The 21427-nt window shown below is 38.5% G+C and overlaps 2 protein-coding genes across 2 annotated transcripts in view; one reads left to right on the top strand and one right to left on the bottom strand.

The window, feature by feature from the left end:
• Window positions 1-21427, bottom strand: part of GDA (guanine deaminase) — a 157339-nt gene that overhangs the window by 104413 nt on the left and 31499 nt on the right. The window lies entirely within an intron of this gene.
• The window catches only part of CEMIP2 (cell migration inducing hyaluronidase 2), a 57717-nt gene continuing 53956 nt past the window's right edge, over window positions 17667-21427 (top strand). The window contains exon 1 of the mRNA XM_062641344.1: window positions 17667-17788. The gene's annotated coding sequence lies outside the window, so the exon portion shown is untranslated. The remainder of the gene's footprint in view (window positions 17789-21427) is intronic.

The following is a 21427-nucleotide window of genomic DNA, read 5'->3' as shown; positions in this document are numbered from 1 at the left end:
ATCTGAACAGTAAAGCAGAAACCCATTGTTACAAACTGTTGGCACATTTCTTTATCAGCAGCTGCTATTGTGATCACCCTCCCATCCCCATGCCTCTTCATGCTATTTTCTGCTCTTCAGCATACAGTTTTTCTGCTGCAGAACTACTCATAAATGTTCCTCTGTAATGAATTCAAATTTAGCTTTATTTGAATTCACCAGTGACTTTGTCCTGTGTCCTTTGGTTTGTTAATTGAATAGAAAGAAATTTTAATTTGTTCTAAAGCAACTGCGTTCTTGCTAGTCTTTTCTGATCATGTATGCTTCAGTGTGTTCTGAAGTTCAGAGTAGTATTCAGGCTGTTATTAGACTTCAACATTTTCATCCTAATCCAAGATTTTACAGTTAGAGTGCTTAAATAGATATGTAACTTGGCTTTATTACATCATACTTTATACAGAGAACTGCAACGGTAAGTGATCCAGATTGGCTGATAGTACTGCAAATTGTAGGCAAATGATCTAGTGTCATCACAAGAACTATTCCATTGTGCTAGCAAATATTATGGCACTCTGCAGTTGAAAAGAGAGAAAAGATGGCATAGCAGTTTTACTGCTTTTGTTTCTGTGTTTTGTTGAAGCAGAACAAAAGGCCTGACTCACACTTTTTTTAATTCAGTGATGCAGCTGTTCTGGATTATGGTGCTGGGTAGAGCTTCAGGTCTCTTTGGGCCCACTTCTGCTTGGTTAATTCTTGCCAGTTTGATCTGATTTTTATTTTATACCTAGTTTTTTTTCATCTGAGTTGTTTATTGAAGGAATTAAAGTTGGGTTTTTTTAGGCATAGCCTAGTTCGTATTGAGAATCATATTATGGCAATAAACTTGTTAGCAACATAAAGTGATTCTGAGCTGTTGCAGCTAGGAGGAAAACACTTGGCATCATGATTGTCTTGTTAAACCATAGTTTTGCTGGAATTGACAGTGGGCTGTTGTTTTAAGTTATAAATGCAATTGTCTCACGATAAATAGATAAATAATAGTTGATTCAGCATTCATTATCAAGACAATGTCTGTATTTTAGGGAAAAAGAAAAGAGTATTTTTGTGAACCACAGTCTTTTTTTCTTTTTTTTTTTTTTCTTGGAGACAAATATTTGACAGTAAACTTGTCTTTGTTAGTTCTAGAAAGCTTGGCAAAACAACTTCAAAACCAGCTTCATTTATTGTAAAATATGAGATTAGCTTCTAAAGGTGGGGTATTTTTGGGCATGTTTTGCTGTCTCACATTCCCAACTACACATAAAAAAAAAAAAAAAAATAAAAAAACCTCCCCTGTTTACAGTCTGCTTCTGGCAGCAAAGAATTCCAGTGAATATTCAGTTAGCTGCTCATAATATTATCTGCACTAATTATTTATTAGAGGGGGAAAAAGAAATCAAATATTTACTTTTGGGCTCTTTAATTGAATGACATTGTTCACAGCTAGCTACTTGGTACCTTTCACTATGGAATATTCTAAGTTGTACAGATACACATTTTGCTTGTTATATTGTAGGCATTGTTAATATCTTAAAGCTGAAAATAAGGAAAGTTGTGTTTGACAACCTGAGGAAAAAGCATCCTATGTAAGTAGGAGCTGATTGCTTGAAGTCAGCTTTGCAGAAAAGCTGATTCCCACCATAGCTGGGGACTGGTGAGCAACACCAAGCCAACCATGAGCCGGCAGTGCACCCTTACACCAAAGACGACAACATCCTGGGATGCATTAGCCAGACACTTGCCAGCAGTTTAAGGGAGGTGATCCTTTGCTCCTCACTGTGGGTGAAGACATGGAGTGGTGGGCTAAGTTCTGTGCCTCCCCAGTTTGAAGAGGATATGATGTACCGGAGCATACCCACTGCAGGGTCACAGCTATGACTGAAAGACTGTGGATCCTGTCATAGGAAGAGACATAGAGAGAGCTGGAGCTCTCTTAGCATCTCAGCCTGGAGAAGAAAAGGTTTGTGAGGGCTATAATTGTGTGTGAGTATCTGAGGGAGGGGAGAGAGCTCTGGTTTCCCCAGTATTCCCACAGAGAGGACAAGGGGTAATGACCACACACTGAAAAAAACAGGAAATCCAATCTTAGTACCAGAAAACGAGATTCTTTTTTTCTGGGAGGGTGGTCAAGACACTGGAACCAGTGGTGGAGATCTCATCTTTACAGATGCTCAGAACCTACCTGAGCCCAGCCCTGGGAAACCTGTTCTGGCTGACCCTGCTCTCCACATAGGAGTTGCACTACATGATATCAAGTGCTCCCTTCCAACTTTAGCCATTCCGTGGTTTTGTGAAGTACGGCCTGCAAATCCTTTTGATGGTTGGTGCTACACCCATTTGTGTGCCACAAGTGAAGACTGCTTAGTTACAAGAATTATCTTCACTTCGTGCTGCCTACTTTTGACATTTTTTCAGCAACAGAAAACAATAAAAAGACTGCTGTGGAAAAAGCCCATTCTGTCTAAATCCTGAGACCATCACTGTTAGGTATGCTGTGGCTGAGATTGACTCTAATACCAAAATTGATACTACAGTGCTATCGAAGATCACATTGTTAGCCTACCACAAAGCGAAGATTGAAAAGCTAGATGTAAAGCATAGGCATGCTATCCTGAAAAAATCAAAAGTGCACAAAAGGTCTTAAAACATTCTCAAAGGTGGGAATGTGTAATTCACAACTACTGTTATCCTGGGTACTGTTATGCTGGCTGCTTGGCAAACAGCAGAGGGGACTGAACAGATACAAGGTTGTTTGAGGCTGTTTCAATAAAGTTAGTTAAAAAGCTGTTCTACTTGAATAGTCTTTGTAAGACAAAAGAAGTTCTTTATATTCTCATTGGAGGAAAAAAAAAAAAAAAGGGTTTTCATGTGCTGCTGTGTGTCAGGCTTGATGCACTTCTGACAACACTTGACTTTTTCCAGTCATTGAAAGTTAAGCTTAAGTATCACTAGATTGAAATTTCAGCATGAAGTAGCCTTAAAACTTTTAACATATGAAACTTCTTAACCAATTTACATTGGGAAAATATTAATTGTAAAACACCATAGAAATAATGTTTCCCAGTGAAGAAATTCCATTTTCTCATGACAATGAATTCTACCTACTCCTTCTCCCTTTTTTATAAATCTTTTTGTTTCTCAGGCAAGACTGCTTTCTCTTTCTTTCTGTGAAAGGAAGTAAAAATATAGCATATTTCTTGTACAATGGCAAGGAAAATGGTTTAAGAAAAAGAATAGTGTAAAAGAGTCCTTAGAATATGATTACTCTTGTTAGCAAGGAAGGGGGCAACCTTAAAGAAGAATCTCAGCATCAGCTTTTCCCTAGAGGTATTAGTAAGATGTCTTAATTTTTTAATTTTTTCAAAATAATTAGAAAACCTCAAAAGAGTTTTTGTTGCCTAGAAGAGGTTTTGTGGTTGGTAAATGAGGTATCATACACATGGTTGTAAATTTAATGTTTTATTTTCAGTTTCTTTTGCTTACAGTGGGCAAACAGTTCTGTAACCTTCAGCACTGAAGAGAAGACATGAAAGAGATTATTGAAGATGAGAAAATCAATTTGCCTTGCTGTTATGCTAGAAGCTATGCACATCTCAAGTGTGTAGCTGTGCCCTGTCTCCTAGAACCTAAGGTATATCCATACAAATGGAGCCATTTGTATGGACATATATAAATGAAAAAAGGCTTTCATATTGTCATATTGAGACTTTTTTTTTTTCCACAAAGCCACAGATATTTTGCCCCAAAATTTCTGGAGTCAGGTAGATAGTGGATTTACTATTTTTTTCCAGAACAGAATTATACAAAAGACCCAAATAAGTCTTAAGCTAGAACAGTATTTGATGAGTAACTCACCTAGTACCTTAAATAACAGCAGTGCAGGTCTTTCTCAAGCATCCTAAGCATTGCAAAGGTCCTTGGTGGGGCAAGTCATCTGCTTTTAAAGATCTTGTAGCCTAAATATACTTTAAATGTGAAAGGGCTGTAATCCATCCGAAGGCAAGCATGGACTCAAAATCACCAGCAGCTTTGTCAGAGCATTGCTCATTTTGAGGCGCATCTGATGTGCAGTGATCTTGCCTCAAATCTTGGTTAAAATAAGTTTGTTAGGTCCATTTGGTAGATGCTGCACGCTATTCAGAAAGGTAGCAGAACTGTGCTAGTCACTGGTTTGAAATGGCCCCGCAGGATGGTGCTATTTTGTTAAGTTAATGATGGTGGTTTAATTCGTTAAAAACACATTCACAAAAGATTTGGGAGACATAAGAGCTGGCAAAAGGCATTGTGGTTTTCAGACCTTTCTGCCGCCAGAGATGGTATGTAATGGTACTAAATATATAGTTTAATTATTTATTTGGTATTTAGCCAACTCTTTTGTAGTGTGCTGCATAGACAGCAACGTATTGCATGATTTACTTAACAGAATTGTTTGTGTTGAGTATCGTTTATAGTTAGCAACAAGCGTGAATAAAAGTCACAACCTGTCAGAAGTTTTGGGGCAGTTCAAGTAGTGTAACACAGGAATTATACTTGGAGCCAGAACAGGTGGACAGGCAAAGAATAGGCTTGAAAAAGTCAGAGAATCCAGCATTCTCTCAGTTCGCCTATCATAGCAAGTGTGTGATAGATAACCTGTCATTCTGTTCAGGATTCCTGAACAAAAATAGTTGGAGGCATTCAGTTAAGGATAATACATACACTGTATTTCATGTGTTTTTCTGTAGTTACAAAGGCTAGAAGGTTCTGTTTTAAGGAAAAGTTGAGATTTACTTGTCAGTAGCTAGTCTTTCAGAGGTACGAGATAGAAGGTGTGATAAAACCATTATAAGGACTGGCAAATGCGAATATGCAGTCCTGGAGGCACATCCAGAAAAATGCGGATGTTAACTCCAAGCTGTCATGATAGATTTTCACTTAGTGATATTAAGGAGGTGCAGCTTATGCAACGCATTGTTCATGGATAACAAAATCACATTGTATTTGTCCATGGCTCTCTGATCTGTGACATTTACGCTTGCTTTCTACAAAAATTTGCATAAATAGATTTGTTTACATGGATGTTTGGGGAATACCTACTCTAAAAAAATTATCGTATACGAAACAAGTGTTAATGTGTGAACAAAGTATTATGACTTATGTCTGATTATTGCTTCATCAGTGCTCAACAGCTTTCTTTTCTGGGCCAAGCTGTCTCTCTTTTTCTGGGTCTGGTATGCAAGGACTTGGCCACCCATGAGAATGTATGTGTTTAATAGTAATTTTGTTGTTCTTTTATTTAACTTTGTTACTTGTTCTGAATTGTAATCAGTGACTTCAGTGAACACCTGGATTTTGTAAGTAACCAGTAATAACTAAGGTATAGATACGTGTTTGTGTATTTTATTAATAATTTAAAATACACATATTTCCATTCATCAGTCAATGCACAGAAGACTTTTAGATGTATAGTTGTTGTATAGTTTCATTGGAGTTATTAGTGCGATCGCTTATGATAGCCAAGGATTTGATTCTTCTTCACAGTGAATGATTTAACTGAGTACTGTGTTTTTCTGTGTTTCCCTTTACGGTTCATAGGATTTCATTTTTCCTGTTATGTAGGTCTAATTAAAGAAGCAATGTGTTTTGATGATGGGAGCTGATCTGCTCTGTTAGGCTTCCATGAAACGTGCAGACATCTGTTTCTACATCTACATTTCATATTATTGTAGCTTTTTGCACTAAGTAGGCTGCATGCACAGCAACAGATATGAGGACACAAGAGTTTTTACTTAAGCAAACATATGAATTTCTTACGTGTCAGTTTTTCTGTAATAACTGTGACCTTACCCACAATAAACACAAGATTTCTTTTATTGTATTACACTTACACAGGGGTCAGAAAATGCAAACAGATTAGCTATTAATGCACAGTAAATGCTTTCCTTAATTAAATTCTCTTTAAAACTGCCCTAGCATGCAGGTAAGTTGTCCATCTGTCCCAGTATTCTGTCTGCAACTGTGATAGTCGGAGATGCTATTTCGGAATAGTTTGCAGACCTGAGTACCCTCTGTTGTCAGATCTTCTCATACTCCACTGGCATCCTAAACTGCAGAACTAGAAATGTTAAAGGTATGTCCAAACCTAACCACTTGAACAGTTTTTGTATGTGAATTTGTTTATCCCTGTCTTGAACTTCTTGATACTGTTGTTCCATGGTTAGAAATCCAAGAATTTCATTACTCATTCTGAAGGAAATGTTTTCTTTTATCTGTTTTAAATCCATCACTTAACAATTTAACTCCTAAATGAGTGTTCTCCATTTTGCCTTTGCAGGATTTGGTGAACAGTTCTGCCATCATCTTACACAATTTACCCCTAGCAGATTTCACTCCATTTTTCTTTGTAAAGCAAGTGCTCCTCCTCTTTAGTCATTTTAGTTGTCTTCTGCTATGTCCTTTCTGAGAACCAGTAAGTGGAGTGCAGAAAGAAATGGCATTACTGAAAATATGTGCACCTATGATAGACACAAGTGTATAAATATAGAGTTTAGCACTTGTTATACATTATGGGTCAATACTTTGATAGACATATTTTTATTAACTTTTGAAACCATTAGTGTAGAAAAGGAATGACATTTATGTAATATGGGGGCTGATGCTGTTTCTGCAATAGAACCACTCAGAAAAAATGTTGAAAGGAAGCATGATAAAAAAGGAAAAAAAATTCTCCAAAGCACTTACATTTTTCTTTAACACAATTAAAGCAGTAAAACGATGTATCATTTTGAAGACTAATTTAAATACTCATCTTTAATGTGTTAGTAAAGTTACCTGCTAACGTACTATAATACTTTGATGTGATATTTTCGACCAAGTGTGTGCATATACATTGATAATTTCTGTAGTGAAGCTTTCTTTTAACTCAGGGAATTTTTCTAAGTTAAAGAAAAACAACTGCCTTAGTAGCTACATTAATATTTTTGGGCTTACACTTCACTGTAGCTGATAATTCTTCATGTCATTGTGTGTGTTGAAATACCTACAATACTGACTTCTTGAAAATTGCAGCAGCAGTGAAACAACTAATAAATAATCTTAGACTTCAAAGGCTTTAGACCACTAAGTCGCATGCTGCCAGACTGCTTATTGCAATGATTGCTGCTGTAACAATACTCTAATTAATATGCTTTGGCATGTAACTGGCACCTGCAGATACAGGAAGTCTCTACTCGAGTTTAGACTGCCTTATTCTTTAGCTACAGCTTCCAGATGAACACAACCCCTGTTTTTCACTGCAGATTCTTACCTGCTCCCTTTTTTCACCCTTACACTATGTTTAGCTGTTCCTATGCCAGACTCAGAGTCCTATAAGGCAGCACATCCTCCCAGAAATCTTCCAACCTGCTGCCAGAAGTGGATGAGGCTTCACTGGCTGCATGCCATATTCTGCATGTCAGCAGCACAGAGGACCTTGGACAGGAAGGAACTTGTTGCAGCAAATGGTCAGCTATTCCTGCTTTCGTAAGGGGAGATTTGTTGCCAAGGGAAAAGGTAGCAGGAAGGCTAGAGGAAACAGAACACTACAAAGGCATGTCTCTACTCCCAAGTATTTCTCTTCCATTTTGTTATGGGAAAAGAAAATAACAGGAAAGAGAGGACGTGGAAAATATAAAGCCCCACCAGGGAAAAAGAAAAAAGGTTAAGCAGGGGAGGGAGAGGAAATAGGCAATGGGAAGGCCCAAAGATGGGTCTGCAAATCAGATAAAAGGGGCTTGTGGTTAGTTAGAGGGCAGGAAAAAAAAAAAAGTAGAGTGAAACAGAAAAAGGAGAGATGCTGGAAATACTGAGAAATTGTGACAGAATTAGACAAAATTAGAGAAAAAAATGAGAAGAAAAAGATAAAAGGAGCTGAGAGCCTTTGGCTTTATAAAAGAAAACATTTCTGAAAGAAAAATGTAACTAATCCAAATGGGATTGGAGGAATTAATAGATGGAAAAGTGCCAAATATAATGAAAAGCAGAGGGGAAGAAAATGGGAAAATAAAAGGAAGCGGAAAGGAGAGGAGGGGGGAAACCTGACAAATTTACTTCTTTTTTTCCAATTCCTGTGTTTTGTCATATGTCTTTGAGGAGTCAGTTTATTCTGATAAAACAATTTAACTGTAATGATGGCACATCCTTTACTTTTATTCATTGATACCATTACTGTACTAGGTCTAGACCAGTGGTCTCCAAACATTTTTGGTCACACTCCTCTATCAGTAAAACATCTTTGAGCATGCACCCCTGATAAATGTATATTTATTTATGTATAAATTATATATGTGTACTATTGTACTAACATATACATTATAAAATATATACAAAAATAGAAATTAAAAAGTTATAAAGATGAAACGAACACTATTAAAAAAAAAAAGTTATTAAGGGTAACATATTCCTGCACCCCAGTGGACTGTCTTGCATACAACCTGGGATGTACTCATTCCCCCACGCATACTTTGCAGGTCACTGGGCTAGGCCCTAATGCGATGTCTAAAGCTTTATGATGAGCTCTCTCTGAATCTATTGCTGACATTTCTGATACCTTGGTGATACCACAAGCTGCAGAGCTGTCTCGTCTCTTTGTGGCAGTGGAATCTGTTTCCAGTATTGTGCAGGAACAAATCGTGATACAGATAGTTAGCACAGTCAAAATAGAATACATTATCATTCAGTCTGACCACACTTGACATTCTCTAGGGTCTTTTCATGTTACTTTTACCAGCTGCAAGGATGAAAATAACAGTTTTTATAAAACACGCATGTCTTACCAAAGGCAGCGGCCATGACTTTAGAAGTTTCTAGTCCTGCTGCAACCAAATTAGACCTAAAAGTGTTTGCTAAAGACATTGAGAATTTTCTTCTATTTAAAGTCTTCTGTACTTTTCCAAGAGTCTTCTTGAAGCAGCAGCAGCAAATTGGAGTTGTGTAAGTCCTTTGAATTAGACCTGCAATCGTGCTTTCAGTTGCACAGATAAGAATAGATTAACTGCTTCAGGGATAATGTTACAGTTTTCTGTGTTTATTCTTAATTTTGAATATATTTATTTTAACACATTTATGTGACAGTCAAAACTTCAGTAATAAATCAGACCAGGCTTGCTTGAGAAGGGTAAGTCTGCAGATACCTGCCTTCATTTTGTAATCTTCCCATGTGCTTTCTTGTGGAAATTCATACAGCAAAAGTTATGAAAAGGTAACAGGTGTAAGATGAGCATAGGTGTCTATTTAAAGAATATTTTTCTATCTCTGTTTAACACAATTTATATTTAATATTTATAAAATTCATGTTCTTATGCCTAGTAGCAGCAATTTCAAGCAGCCAACAAAAGGCAAATATTGATGGTGAAACAGAAGTATGCTAAAACAATGGATTATTTAAAGGTATTTTTAGGTTAGATTACAATTGAAAACTTTATAACTTGCTTTTTTCCCTTCGCTGACATAAATCTGAATCACCAGACATTAAGACATGTAACATGCTGAGCTGAAGAATGTGTTACAAGCAGTTTAGCTGATAAAGTCTTCAGTTCAGTGGAAAGGCTCTAGGTTTGAGTGCTGTAGGAATGTAGGAATTTATGCCAGCATGAACAGTGGCAAATATTATACTCTTTAAATTAATTTATATTTCAAATACACACTTGCAGGTTAGTGTTTCCTTCTGACTTCCTTATAATTTTACATGTTTTCTTTGAAAGAGTTCATCAATGGTATTGACTGTCCTTGTTGATGACTGAAGCAGAGTGGGTAGATCCCCAAAAGATCCATGATGTGTTTAATCTTCCTGATCATGACCTTTCTGCTCAGAATATCAAATAAGACAATAATTGTTACAAAACCACCATTGGTTTGCATAGATTGGATTGAGAAGATTGCTTGTCTTCAGTATTCTTCCCCATGGTGGCATCAGACAGTTCCTCTGTGCTTTGTTTTTAACTCACTTTATAAACACAAATCCATCATGGTTTTCATCTGCTGGCGTAGTGGTTGAAGTTGACTCAAAAGATAAAAGGTTCTGTATCCTGTCAGCTGTCTGCTACCCTTTAAGTAGTATTTAATGACTGTACTGTTTGTGAAACAATACTGGCAGAATGATAGGAAGACAATACTGCATTGTGAAATAGAAATGATATTATCAATGAGATAATAAAGTTTCCTATAGAGCTGTGTGTAGATAGTGTGTCTGGAATTTAGTTACAAACAGAATGCATTCTGCAAAGTTTTATAAGAGATCTATTTCCCTGAGGATGTTTATGAGTCTTTTCAACAAGGAAGAACTAGTGAACTCAAGCCCAGCCCAATCCGGTATCTTAAAAACATATGCTGGACCACAGAAAGTCGTGAGTTTATCCCTCAAGACAAACTAACCCAAGCCTGGGTTGTTGTTTTTTTTTTTCTTTAACTCCTGTGTTTTGAACCTGCAGAGTACTCAAAATTCACATTGCCAAGCATTAGCTTCAAAACAGGTGCTAAAAATACGTCATTTTTAAATGAAATCTTAGATTGTGATGTAGCTGTAGCATTCTACAGAGAATAGAATGTCTAGAGACTGTAAGACAAATATTTCATTAAACTTCAAGCTAATGAAAGCAGCATGGGAGCTGTCAGCATCAAATGTGCTTGAGTTTGCACTTTTCCTTATGCGCTGCTACTTGCAGGACCAATTCTGATATTCCACATGCTGGGGCTCAAATGGCCAAGAACAGGTGCCCAAGGCCGCAACTGATAGGCACCTTTGGGTATATGACAGGGAAGATCATAGCTTTGTAACTCCATGACTTCTCTGAGTTTAAGCCATTTGTAATCCACAGATTTCAGCACTGTAACTGGAAAATCAGATATGTTGCTAAGTGTCAGCCACATATCAAGTGGGGCAGTCGCATGCTTTAGATTTGCCCGGTCCGTAGAAAGATGCAGTTTTTCCGTTGCCATTATCTGAATATTTAGAAGAGCCTTAAGCTATGAGGAATTTCATCCTAAGCTTCTGTTCCCTCCAGTTCCTGCGCAAGGCTTACAAATCATCATTTTTTTCAAGGGCTTTCTTATTCCTAGGCCATATTCACGTACAAGGGAAATAAAAATGGGAAATAAAAATGGGAAACAAAAATGGCCTTCACCTGACAGTTCCATTCAGATCTTAAATACTTCTCTAACTTGATTTCTTTCTTCCAAAGACAGGACAAGCCTTCTGTGAAGATGTCAACTGCATATGAAAAAGTCAGCATTTTACTGACTTAAGTAAGAAAGAGAAAGCTTGTAGCTCCTCTGCTTTCCTCATTGAGAAAGTGTTTGAAGATTTGGCTAGTGAAAGGGACATCATGTATACTAGGATAGAAATTCTTTAAAAGGAGGGAGAAACCTCATTCTCCAGGCAGGCAGTGCCAGATAGCAAGTATCTGTTCCACCCCAAATCTGGATTGGAATATGGCAAAAGCCAACAGTGATGGGGAGTCATCAGCCATAGTAACTTCTTTTTTTTTCCAGTCAGAAATACAGTAATTACTAATATTTCACTTTAAAATCTGATTACTCAGCTTCAGCATTAGCACCCATGAGACACATGAGAGCTATTTTACATCTCATGTATTTTGTTGTACCAGTCAGTGGACTCTGTCATTGAGTTGATATGCAGTCCCTATTTTGAAAATTAATTGTAGAGCTGCAGGCTTTCCAAGGCAGATATTAACATTTCCAGAATATATTCATGTGGTATTTTGCAAGAAACCTAAGAAACTGAATTGTAAATACAACAAAAAAAAAATAGGATCTTTTTGGTGTTTTACAGAAAAAAGTGCTCATAGTGGGTAAGTCTCTGTTAAGGGGCACTGAGGCACCCATCCTCCAGCCTGACAGGGAGTCACAAGAGGTATGCTGCCTTCCAGAGCTAATGTCTGAGATGTTGCCAAGACTGCCACAACTTGTCAAGAGCACAGGCTACCCACTGCTATGCTTTTGTACGGGCACAAATGACACAAGCCAGAACTTGGCCAGAATAGAGGAAGATTATAAAGCCCTGGGGGTGCGAGTGAAAAATACTGATGCACAGGTTACCTTTTCTTCCAGCTAGAGGAAAGGGTTCAGCCAGATACAGGTGCATATTGCAGATAAAGTTCTGGCCTCATGGCTAGTGCTGTTGTGAGGAATTCGGCTTTAATGACCTCATAGTTTAGGGCTCTGGAAGCCAAGGGTGTCCAAGAGAATCAATTAACATGCAAGCATCTCTTCCTCCAAGCTCAAGGTCAGTGCATCCCTATGAGTGAGAAATCAAGCAAAAGGGGCAGAAAATCTGCATGGATAAGCAAGGAGCTTCTGGCAAAACTCGAACAGGAGAAGGACATTTATGGAACATGGTAAAAGGGACAGGCCATTTGGGAAGATTATAGGAACAGTGTCAGAGTATGTAGGGATGCAACAAGGAAGGCTAAGTTCCATATGGAATAGGGATGTCAAGTACAACAAGAAGGGTTTCTTCAAGTCCATCAGTAGCAAAAAGAAGACTAGGGAAACTGTGGACACGCTGCTGAATGAGACAGATGCCCTGGTGAAGAAAGATACAGAGAAGGTCAAGTTACAGAATGCCTTCTTTGCTTCAGTTTTTACTGCTAAGGTCAGCGCTCAAGAATCCCTGGAGGCAAGAGGGGAAATCTGGACAAAGGAAGACCTTCTCTGATCGCGTTAGAGATCCTTTACTCAAACTCGACACCCACAGATCCATGGGTCCCATTGGGATACATCCATGCATGCTGAGGGAACTGGCAGATGCTACTGCTAATCAACTCACCATAATTTTTCAATATAATAGACAACAGGAGAGGTGTCTGAGGACTTAAGGAAAGCCAATGTCACTCCAGCCTTCAAAAGGGCGAGAAGGAGGACCCAGAACGCTGCCAGCTGGCCAGCCTCACCTCCATCCCTGAAAGGTGATGGAACACCTCATCCTGGATGTCACCCCTAAATATGTGGAGGAAAAAAAGATTAGCAAGAGTAGTCACCATGGATTCACCAAGGGAAAGTCATGCTTAATGAATCTAATAGTCTTTTGCAACAAAACGACTGGCTGGGTAGATGAGGGGAGAGCAGTGGATGTTACGTAACTTGACTTCAGCAAGGCTTTTGACACTGTCTCCCGTAACATCCTCACAGGTAAGCTCAAGAAGTGTGCGTTAGAAAAGTGGACAGCGAAGCGGATTGAGAACTGGCTGGATGGCAGAGCTCAGAGGGCTGTGATCAGTGGTGTAGAGTCTAGTTGGAGGCCTCTAGCCAGTGTTGTACCCCAGGGGTCAGTACTGAGTGCAGTCTTGCTCAATTAATTCATCCATGATCCGGATGGATTTGGGAAGGATTTGGGAAGGATACAAAACTGGGTGGAGTGACTGTTACACCAGGATGCTGTGCTGCCATTCAGTGAGATCTGGATAGGCAAGAGAGTTGGGCAGAGAGGAACCTTTTGGAATTCAATAAAAACAAGTGCAGAGGTCTTTCAATTAAATTGAAATTCTTTCAATTAAAACGACATGCCACAAAGATGAAGCTACTACTTAATTGTGGTGGATTGACCTTGCCTGGCCACCAGGTACCCACCCACCTACTCTCCCACACCCCCTCCTTAACAGGACAAGGGAGAAAAAATACAATGAAAGGCTCATGGGTCAAGATAAGGACAGGGAGAGATCGTTCACCAGTTACCCTCGTGGGCAAAACTGACTCAACTTGGAGAAATTAGTTTCATTTATTGCCAATCAGAGTAGGATAATGAGAAATAAAAAAAAAATAATTCTTAAACAATCTTCCCTTCACCCCTCCCTTCTTCCCAGGCTCAGCTTCACTCCTGGATTTTCTGCCTGCTCCCCCTGAGCTTTCAGGGGTATAGGAAATGGGAGCTGTGGCCAGTTCATCACATGTTTTTTTCTGCCATTTCTTCCTCCTCACACTTTTCCCCTGCTCCAGAATGGGATCCCTCCCATGGAAGACAGTCCTCCATGAACTTTTCCAGTGTGGGTCCTTCCCATGGTCCGCAGTTCTTCACAGACTGCTCCAGTATGGGTTCTTTCCATGGGGTGCTGTCCTTAAGGAACAGACCTGTCTGTCCTGCCAGAAACCTGCTCCAGTACAGTCTTCCCATGGCATCACAGCCTCCTTTGGGCATCTGCCTGCTCCAGCATGGGGTCATCCATGGGCTGCAGGTGGAATCTGCTCCACCATGGACCTCCATGGGCTGCAGGGGGACAGCCTCACCATGGTCTGCACTGCTGGCTGTAGGGGAGTCTCTGCTCCTGTTCATGGAGCACCTCCTCCCCGCTCCTGCACTGAGCCTCGTGTCTGCAGAGCTGATTCTCTCACGTATTCTCACTCCTCTCTTCTGACTGCTGTTGTGCAGCAGTTTTTTCCCCTTCTTTAATAATCACAGAGGCACTACAAACCATCACTGATGGGCTTGGCCTTCGCCAGAGGTGGGTCTTTCTTGGAGCCAGCTGGCATTGGCTCTATCAGACATGGTTCTGGCATCTTCTCACAGAAACCACCCCTGCAGCCCCGCCACTACTAAAATCTTCCCATGCAAAACCAGTACAGTAATTCACATGTAGGCTTCGGTTTTTATATCCTGAAACGTGTATGAGTTGAAACAGTAACGTCAAAAGTGTTAGACTTTAGATAACTGAAATGAAGTATAATAACAAACATCCTGCTAATATCTATAACTGTGTAATAACCGCTTGTGCATAGAAAAGAGTTGACCTGAAAGTATCCATAGCTTTGGGAAACAACAGTATCCCCAACTTTGCCTTTTTATTAGCAGGACTGTGAATGTCTTAAGGGTTTATATTGCAATTGCTGAGTGCTTCAAGGAGAGGACACAAATCTTCTGACTAGTCCTGCTGAAAACCACTTCCTTTTCTGAAAGTATAAGTGGTTCTCATCATACACATTAAGTTTTTATTTACCAAATTCAACGGCGCCTTTGTTCTTATTTCGTTAGGATTACAGCATGAATCTGGTTCATGTACAGGTAGAGGTTTAGCCTAAAACTTCCATGAAGCTCATCCCTGCAGCAAAAGCCAGTGAGAAGCTGCTGCATTGCTTAGGCCTTGTCTGAACCCATGGAAAGGTTTAATCATTGCATTAGCTCAGCACCATTGGTCATTCCTTATGCTTGTAAACAGTGTAAATATATGGTAGCAAAACAGCATGCTTAGTGAAAAACACTGTCCAAACAATTCTTGTAGGCAGGCTGTGTGATACATAAAACCAGCAGGACCTTTTCTGTTCAATATCTGTTCCTGTGCAGTCATTACCTCTGATTCTCTAAAGGCTTGGTTGTGTGGGGCTTTTTTGTGCACCCTCAACTGTAGCATTGTTTTTCTCATGGTTTAGCTTAAATTACAGTAAGTTTTTCACCCCCATAAAGTGTGTGCTCTAATTCAGAAATAGAGAAAATTGCTTTGACAGGTATTATTCTACCTGTATGCTTAGCTTGAAGTTTCAGCTGAGAATTCATTGTCTAAAAAATCTTTGCTGTCTGAGTTTTGGATGTATTATGTACAAATATGAGGTATCTTCCCAGCTGTAGGTTTTTGGTTTTAATTTTGGTTTTTTTCCCTTTTTTTTTTTGGGGGGGGGGGGGGGGGGGTGGTGGTGGTTTTTTTGTTTGGTTGGTTGATTGTGGGGTTTTATTGTTTTGTTTTGGGGGGGTGTTTTTTTTTTGTTTGTGTTTTTGGTTTTGGGGGTTTTTATTTTTTGGGTTTTTTTTGTCCTCTTGCTCCATGTAGCTTGCTTCATTGAATTCTGTGGAGGTAGGACTTAGCTATAAAATTTTGGTGTCAGTCCAACATGTACATCTGGCTTCCTTAGTAAATGTACTTCTGCTGCCATAGAACAGGCAATAGGGGAAGGGAGTGGGACCAAAAAGTAAGAGAGAAACAACAGGTTGGCAGCAAGAGAACTTGAAGGAAAATTAAGGGGTCAGCAGAAAAAACCTTCCTGATCTAGTGGTATCTAGCCTTAAGCGTATAAAGAATGTCAAGCTTGCACTGATCTTGTCTTGAGCATGTTACATACTTTATTAGATATTTTTCCTGTTGTTTTGGTTGTTTTTTTTCCCCTCATTGTTTATCTAAAATTAAATGACAGTGTTTGAGGGGACAACAGGGAATTGAAGTTCTGCTTTCGTAAAAGGGCTGGTGTGTTGCAAAGGTTATCATTTTTGCATTGTTCCTATTTTGTAACAGACACACAAAAAGAACATGCAATTAGTCTGAAGGGTAGCTCCTTCTTAGAAGCATATTGATCTGATTGTGGTAGCATATGGTATTTAAAAGCTGTTGGGAAATCTTAAATAAAGTTTATTTAAGATTTTTTTTTAAAGTTTATTTAAGCTTTTAAGTTTATTTAAATAAAGGTTTATTCAAGATTTATTTAAGATTTATTTAAGATTGAAGAGAACATTTACAGGTTCTAAAGCGTTAACTCTTCAGAAATAAGGTCTTGGCATTAAATGAATACTACTACATGAACAGCTCAATTGTTCAGAGGTGGTCAAGAAAGCAAGAAAACTTTAGGGATGATTTTGGGAGAGACAAGAGTAACAAGAAAGCAGATTTTTTTAATCCAAGGTGCCTACATTCTGTAGCCCACTGCAGTTCTGGTTCAGTTGTCTTGTAAAAAAGGTACAGCAAAACTGGCAAAAGAGCAATAAGGATGGTGAGATATAAAACAGCTTCCATGTAAGGGACAAAGAGGCATATTTTGTTACTATATTTAGATTGGAGAAGAGATAAATATGGGAGAATGTGACGGAATTACATGTAGAATCATAGAATCAACAAGGTTGTAGAAGACCTTTAAGATCATCAGAAGGTAAATAATGAATGGCTGTTCCTTTTAACATAAGAACCATGGGGTATCATATCAAACAAGTAAGTAAAATCTCCGTGGCTAACAGAAAGAGGTATTTCTTCCTACAAGAAGCAGTTACACTGCAGAACTCCTTGTCACAGGATGTCATGGATGCTAGGAACTTATGTGAGTTCAGAATGCAACAGATTATTTTAAAAGGAATTGTTAAAAAAGAAGTATATCAGTGGTGACCCAAAGCTGCAAATCATTGGAAGATGGGGAAGTAGTCTGCCAAGTGTTGATGGATGTTACTTAACTTTTTTCATACTGTTGTCATCTCTTGGCATCAGCTGATGTTGGAAACAGGCTACTTTGCTAGATGAACCTCTGCTCTGGTGTAGGGAGCTCTGTTTTCAGATCACTTTATTTTTGTTTCAAGAAAGAGATCTGCAAAGCCAGTAATGGTCATTGTGCTGTCACCTCAAGCTCTCATTTTAGGAATTGACTTTAAAAGTGGCATGATTTTTAGGATTATTGAATATCGCAACCTGAACTTCCAGTTGTTCAAAGTGATACATGTTCTGCAACACTGCAAATACACCTCTGAGAATCAAAGGATTCACTTCTGATGGGCAAACAAATACTTCTTGTTTTTACATTTGGCTGTCATTCATATGAGACACTTCAATTCCGGTTTTCTGTAAAAAACAAAAGGTCAGGATGATATCCTACACAGGGAACCCAACAGATAACTTTTCCTGTAACAATGATTAGCCTTTGTATTGTTCTTTCCCAAAAGGAAAAAGGTTCAGTCAACTATTTGCTGACATACTGTATTGACAGAAAAACGAGAACTTACTGGAAACAAACCCCTTCAGTTTTATGTGTGCATATGACTGATTTGGTACAAAACAAGGTAAGCAACAAAACTGACTTATTTTACAATATTACTTTAAAGTGTGTCAAATGTGTTTTCACAGAATTTTAGAGAAGTTTTTATCAGAGTGTAATTTTGAGGACTGTGGTCTGGATGCGTATTACAGTTGCAAGCCCAAAGCTTTGTACAAAGATTTGCAGTAGCAAATCACCTTGTGCAAGAAATCTGTCTTGCAGTTTTTGATGGAAAGTTCTGTTCCAAACTTGGATTTAATGCTATAGAAATGAATGTTACTATGGAGTCCAGCATTGCAATTTATGTGTTGCATTTTCAAAGACACAAAAAGTATTTCTATTGGCATATGTTCGTTCTAGGAGGAAGCATTACCAGCAGCTACAGGTTTTCAGAAATTTTCACATCTGTTTTGGCCAACAATCTAGAAGCAATATAGCTTGGGTTTGGGGTGGGTTTTTTTTTTCCAGAGGTATTTATTAATGCTTTTTAATTATGTCATATTCCTGAGCATTTCTACTCGCACAAATATTTATATTGTCTCTTCAATTAGGTAGGTAATAAATGCCCATAAAGGCAAAGTGCTTAAAATGTATTTCTCTACAGTGGAAGTCAGACTCCACTTTCTCCATCTTTCTCAAAGATTAAAATCCAGCAATTTTGTCATGTATCTGGCTTACTTGTATATACCTGCTAATGTGACTGCAGATTTGAAATCTGTAGTTTAAGCTCTGATCTTTTTCTTGTAAATTTCACAGAGTCTTAACCAATTTCAATCTCTGTTAAGATAAAAATAAAGAGCAAAAAATTCAGGTCAGAAATGTATTACATAGAAATATTATGTGCATACTTTAAAAGCAATTATATCAAGCAGGTAAGATCAAATACAGATGATCAGAGATCAAATCGTCTTAACTAAAGTCTGGCAAACAATTTGTAGGAAATTATGTGTATAACAATTTTAAGTCTGTTTCATGGACTATGAAATGTCTCATAATCTGTTGCATATAAAATATTTCTGACATGTGTAAAGGTCCCCAGACTGCAGCTCTTGACTTATGAGCATAGCACTCCAAACTCGGCTCTCATGGGACTGACTAGTCCAACAGTTTATGTGGTTATATGTTATGTTTCTTGACCAAACAAGCGAATAGGACCAATAGTCCTTACGGTTATGCTTCTGGCAACCTATTTAGCAATCAGTTTCCATCAGTATTTCCCTTACATACAAACCAAATTGATTATTACAGTTTGCTAGCAAAATTTGCATAAATGTCATATTAAAATAAATATTAAACTGACTTGGAAGGTGGACACCCTTCAAAGCAGCCTTCCCAAGGAAGAAGTGTTTAAGTACAGAAGACAATCACATTTTTATTAACACTAAACAAAAAATGTAAGCACAATGAGAAATAGTGTCTGCGTTTCTTAGTGTGAATGAATGGATTGACTTGGTAGGGAATTGTGACTTTTATTCAGATTATAGTAAAAATTAATGAAATATTAATATCTTGTATATTGTCTTTCATCAAACTGCATTTTAGGAGAAGTAAAAAAGGCAAAATACAGCTTCCTTATTTGAGTTGTGGGGGAGTTTTAATTTTTTTTTTAATTTTTCCTTTTGTCTCAATTACCTGCTCTCCTTCATGTATTCCATTTACATGTATCTGGTTCCTCATCACACTTACCCCATTCAAATTTCTTTTTATATTTATTTTCAACTACTTTTTTTAAAAGCCAACTTACGAATCCTCTTCTTGGCTTTCAGTGCAGCCTATACTCCTTGCATTAATAGGAATTTTGAAATACTTTTGCCGATTCACTGTCAGTATCTTATTACAGAGGAGAAAATTAAGAAGGCATTAAAAATTTATCAGGTTTTCTTGTCAGGTTTCAATGATTTCTCATCTTTATAAGACCCAGAATATTGAAATTCTGACGTTTCCCCATTGTAAAATTTTTGGTTACCGCCAAAGTGAAGGGGGTGACTATGAAAGGTATGATTCAGGCAGAACTCAGTAATGGGTCATTAGGGAAAGCTTTAGGGAAGTTGCTGAAATTCTTGAAGCACCCAGAGCAGATAATGCATTCTTGAGGCCGTGTCTCTGGTCAGCATCACTACTGAGAGGGAAAGTCATTGTCACCAATTTAAAAGACTTTTCACAGAAAGACTAAATCCAGACTTCCAAACTCCTGGGTGAATGTGTTTGCTGCATAACACAGGGTTTTATTGTTGGCTTTTAATCTTATTAATTTTAGTAATAATAAATGAATTTTCTACTAACTTTCCCCGCACTTTTTTTGTAGACCTGCAAAAAGCAAAGGAATTGTACATGGGTTTCTTCCGACATGCATAAAGAAAAAAGGCATGATCCTTCACTGGGCCAGGGAAGATGGTGCACTGAAACTGTTCCTTACTAAAACCTGGTTACTAATTGTTTCTACATTCCCCCCAGTATGCATTCTGAAGGCTTGAGCTGTTGTTGTATTTTGTTAACTGCTGTTAGCTTTGGTTGAAGCACAGTATGTTAAAGTAGGAACATGCTTTTACCAAGGGGTAGAAGTGAGCTCTTGTGAGACCTCACTTGGAGTATTGTGTGCAGTTCTGGTGTCCTCAACGTAAAAAGGACATGGAACTGTTGGAACAAGTCCAGAGAAGGGCCACGAGGATGATCAGGGGACTGGAACACCTCCCGTATGAAGACAGGCTGAGAAAGTTGGGGCTGTTCAGCCTGGAAAAGGCTGCGTGGAGACCTCATAGCAGCCTTTCAGTATCTGAAGGGGGCCTATAGGGATGCTGTGGAGGGACTCTTCATTAGGGACTGTAGTGACAGGACAAGGGGTAACAGGTTCAAACTTAAACAGGGGAAGATTAGATTGGATATAAGGAGGAAATTCTTTCCTGTTAGGGTGGTGAGGCACTGGAATGGGTTGCCCAGGGAGGTTGTGAATGCTCCATTCCTGGCAGTGTTCAAGACCAGGCTGGACGAGGCCTTGGGTGATATGGTTTGGTGTGAGGTATCCCTGCCCATGGCAGGAGGGTTGGAACTAGATGATCTTAAGGTCCTTTCCAACCCTAACTATTCTGATTCTATGATTCTATGATTCTAAGAGCAAACCTACCCTCAGCCTAGACAGCCTTCATATTATGTCAGGAATTTAACTTGGGTTTTCCACCTGATGTGTTAGACTCCCAAAGAGGTAATTAAAAATCCATGTGTTTAGTGTGATAATTTAAAACACAGCTACTATATGGAAAAGGTATTACCACAGAGTACCTGGGACATATGCCAGAAAGGCTTAAATGAGGAAAAGAAATATGCATGTTTCCTCTCTTATCTCAGTAGACCATCAGTGAGGTTTTCTGAATTGAAATTCAGAAAATATGACGTGATTTTAACTAGTTACTGGGTATACTTACCACTGCTCCCCCACCTCCTAGTACCTCTTTTTGTTCAGAAGGACAAAAGTTGGTTTTCTTTGTGCTTATTTTGAAATCATCAGACTTCAATGAAGTAGTGACTGCATCAATGACTTCTTTTAAGCCTATCTTTTGCTACTTTTAAGCTTCAGGTTATACACTTGGCCAAGGTTTTGTCTCCTTAAACCCAAAGCATTGTAATGACAGAAGTCATATCAGATGGAGATGTAATGCTTTAGTGTGCC

The sequence above is a fragment of the Pezoporus occidentalis genome, unplaced genomic scaffold (genome assembly GCF_034315485.1).
Source record: "Pezoporus occidentalis ecotype Australia unplaced genomic scaffold, CSIRO_AGI_Poc_V1 ctg117, whole genome shotgun sequence".
Taxonomy (NCBI): domain Eukaryota; kingdom Metazoa; phylum Chordata; class Aves; order Psittaciformes; family Psittacidae; genus Pezoporus; species Pezoporus occidentalis.
Note: the sequence above shows the minus strand (reverse complement) of the source record. Positions and strands in the feature narration are given on the sequence as shown.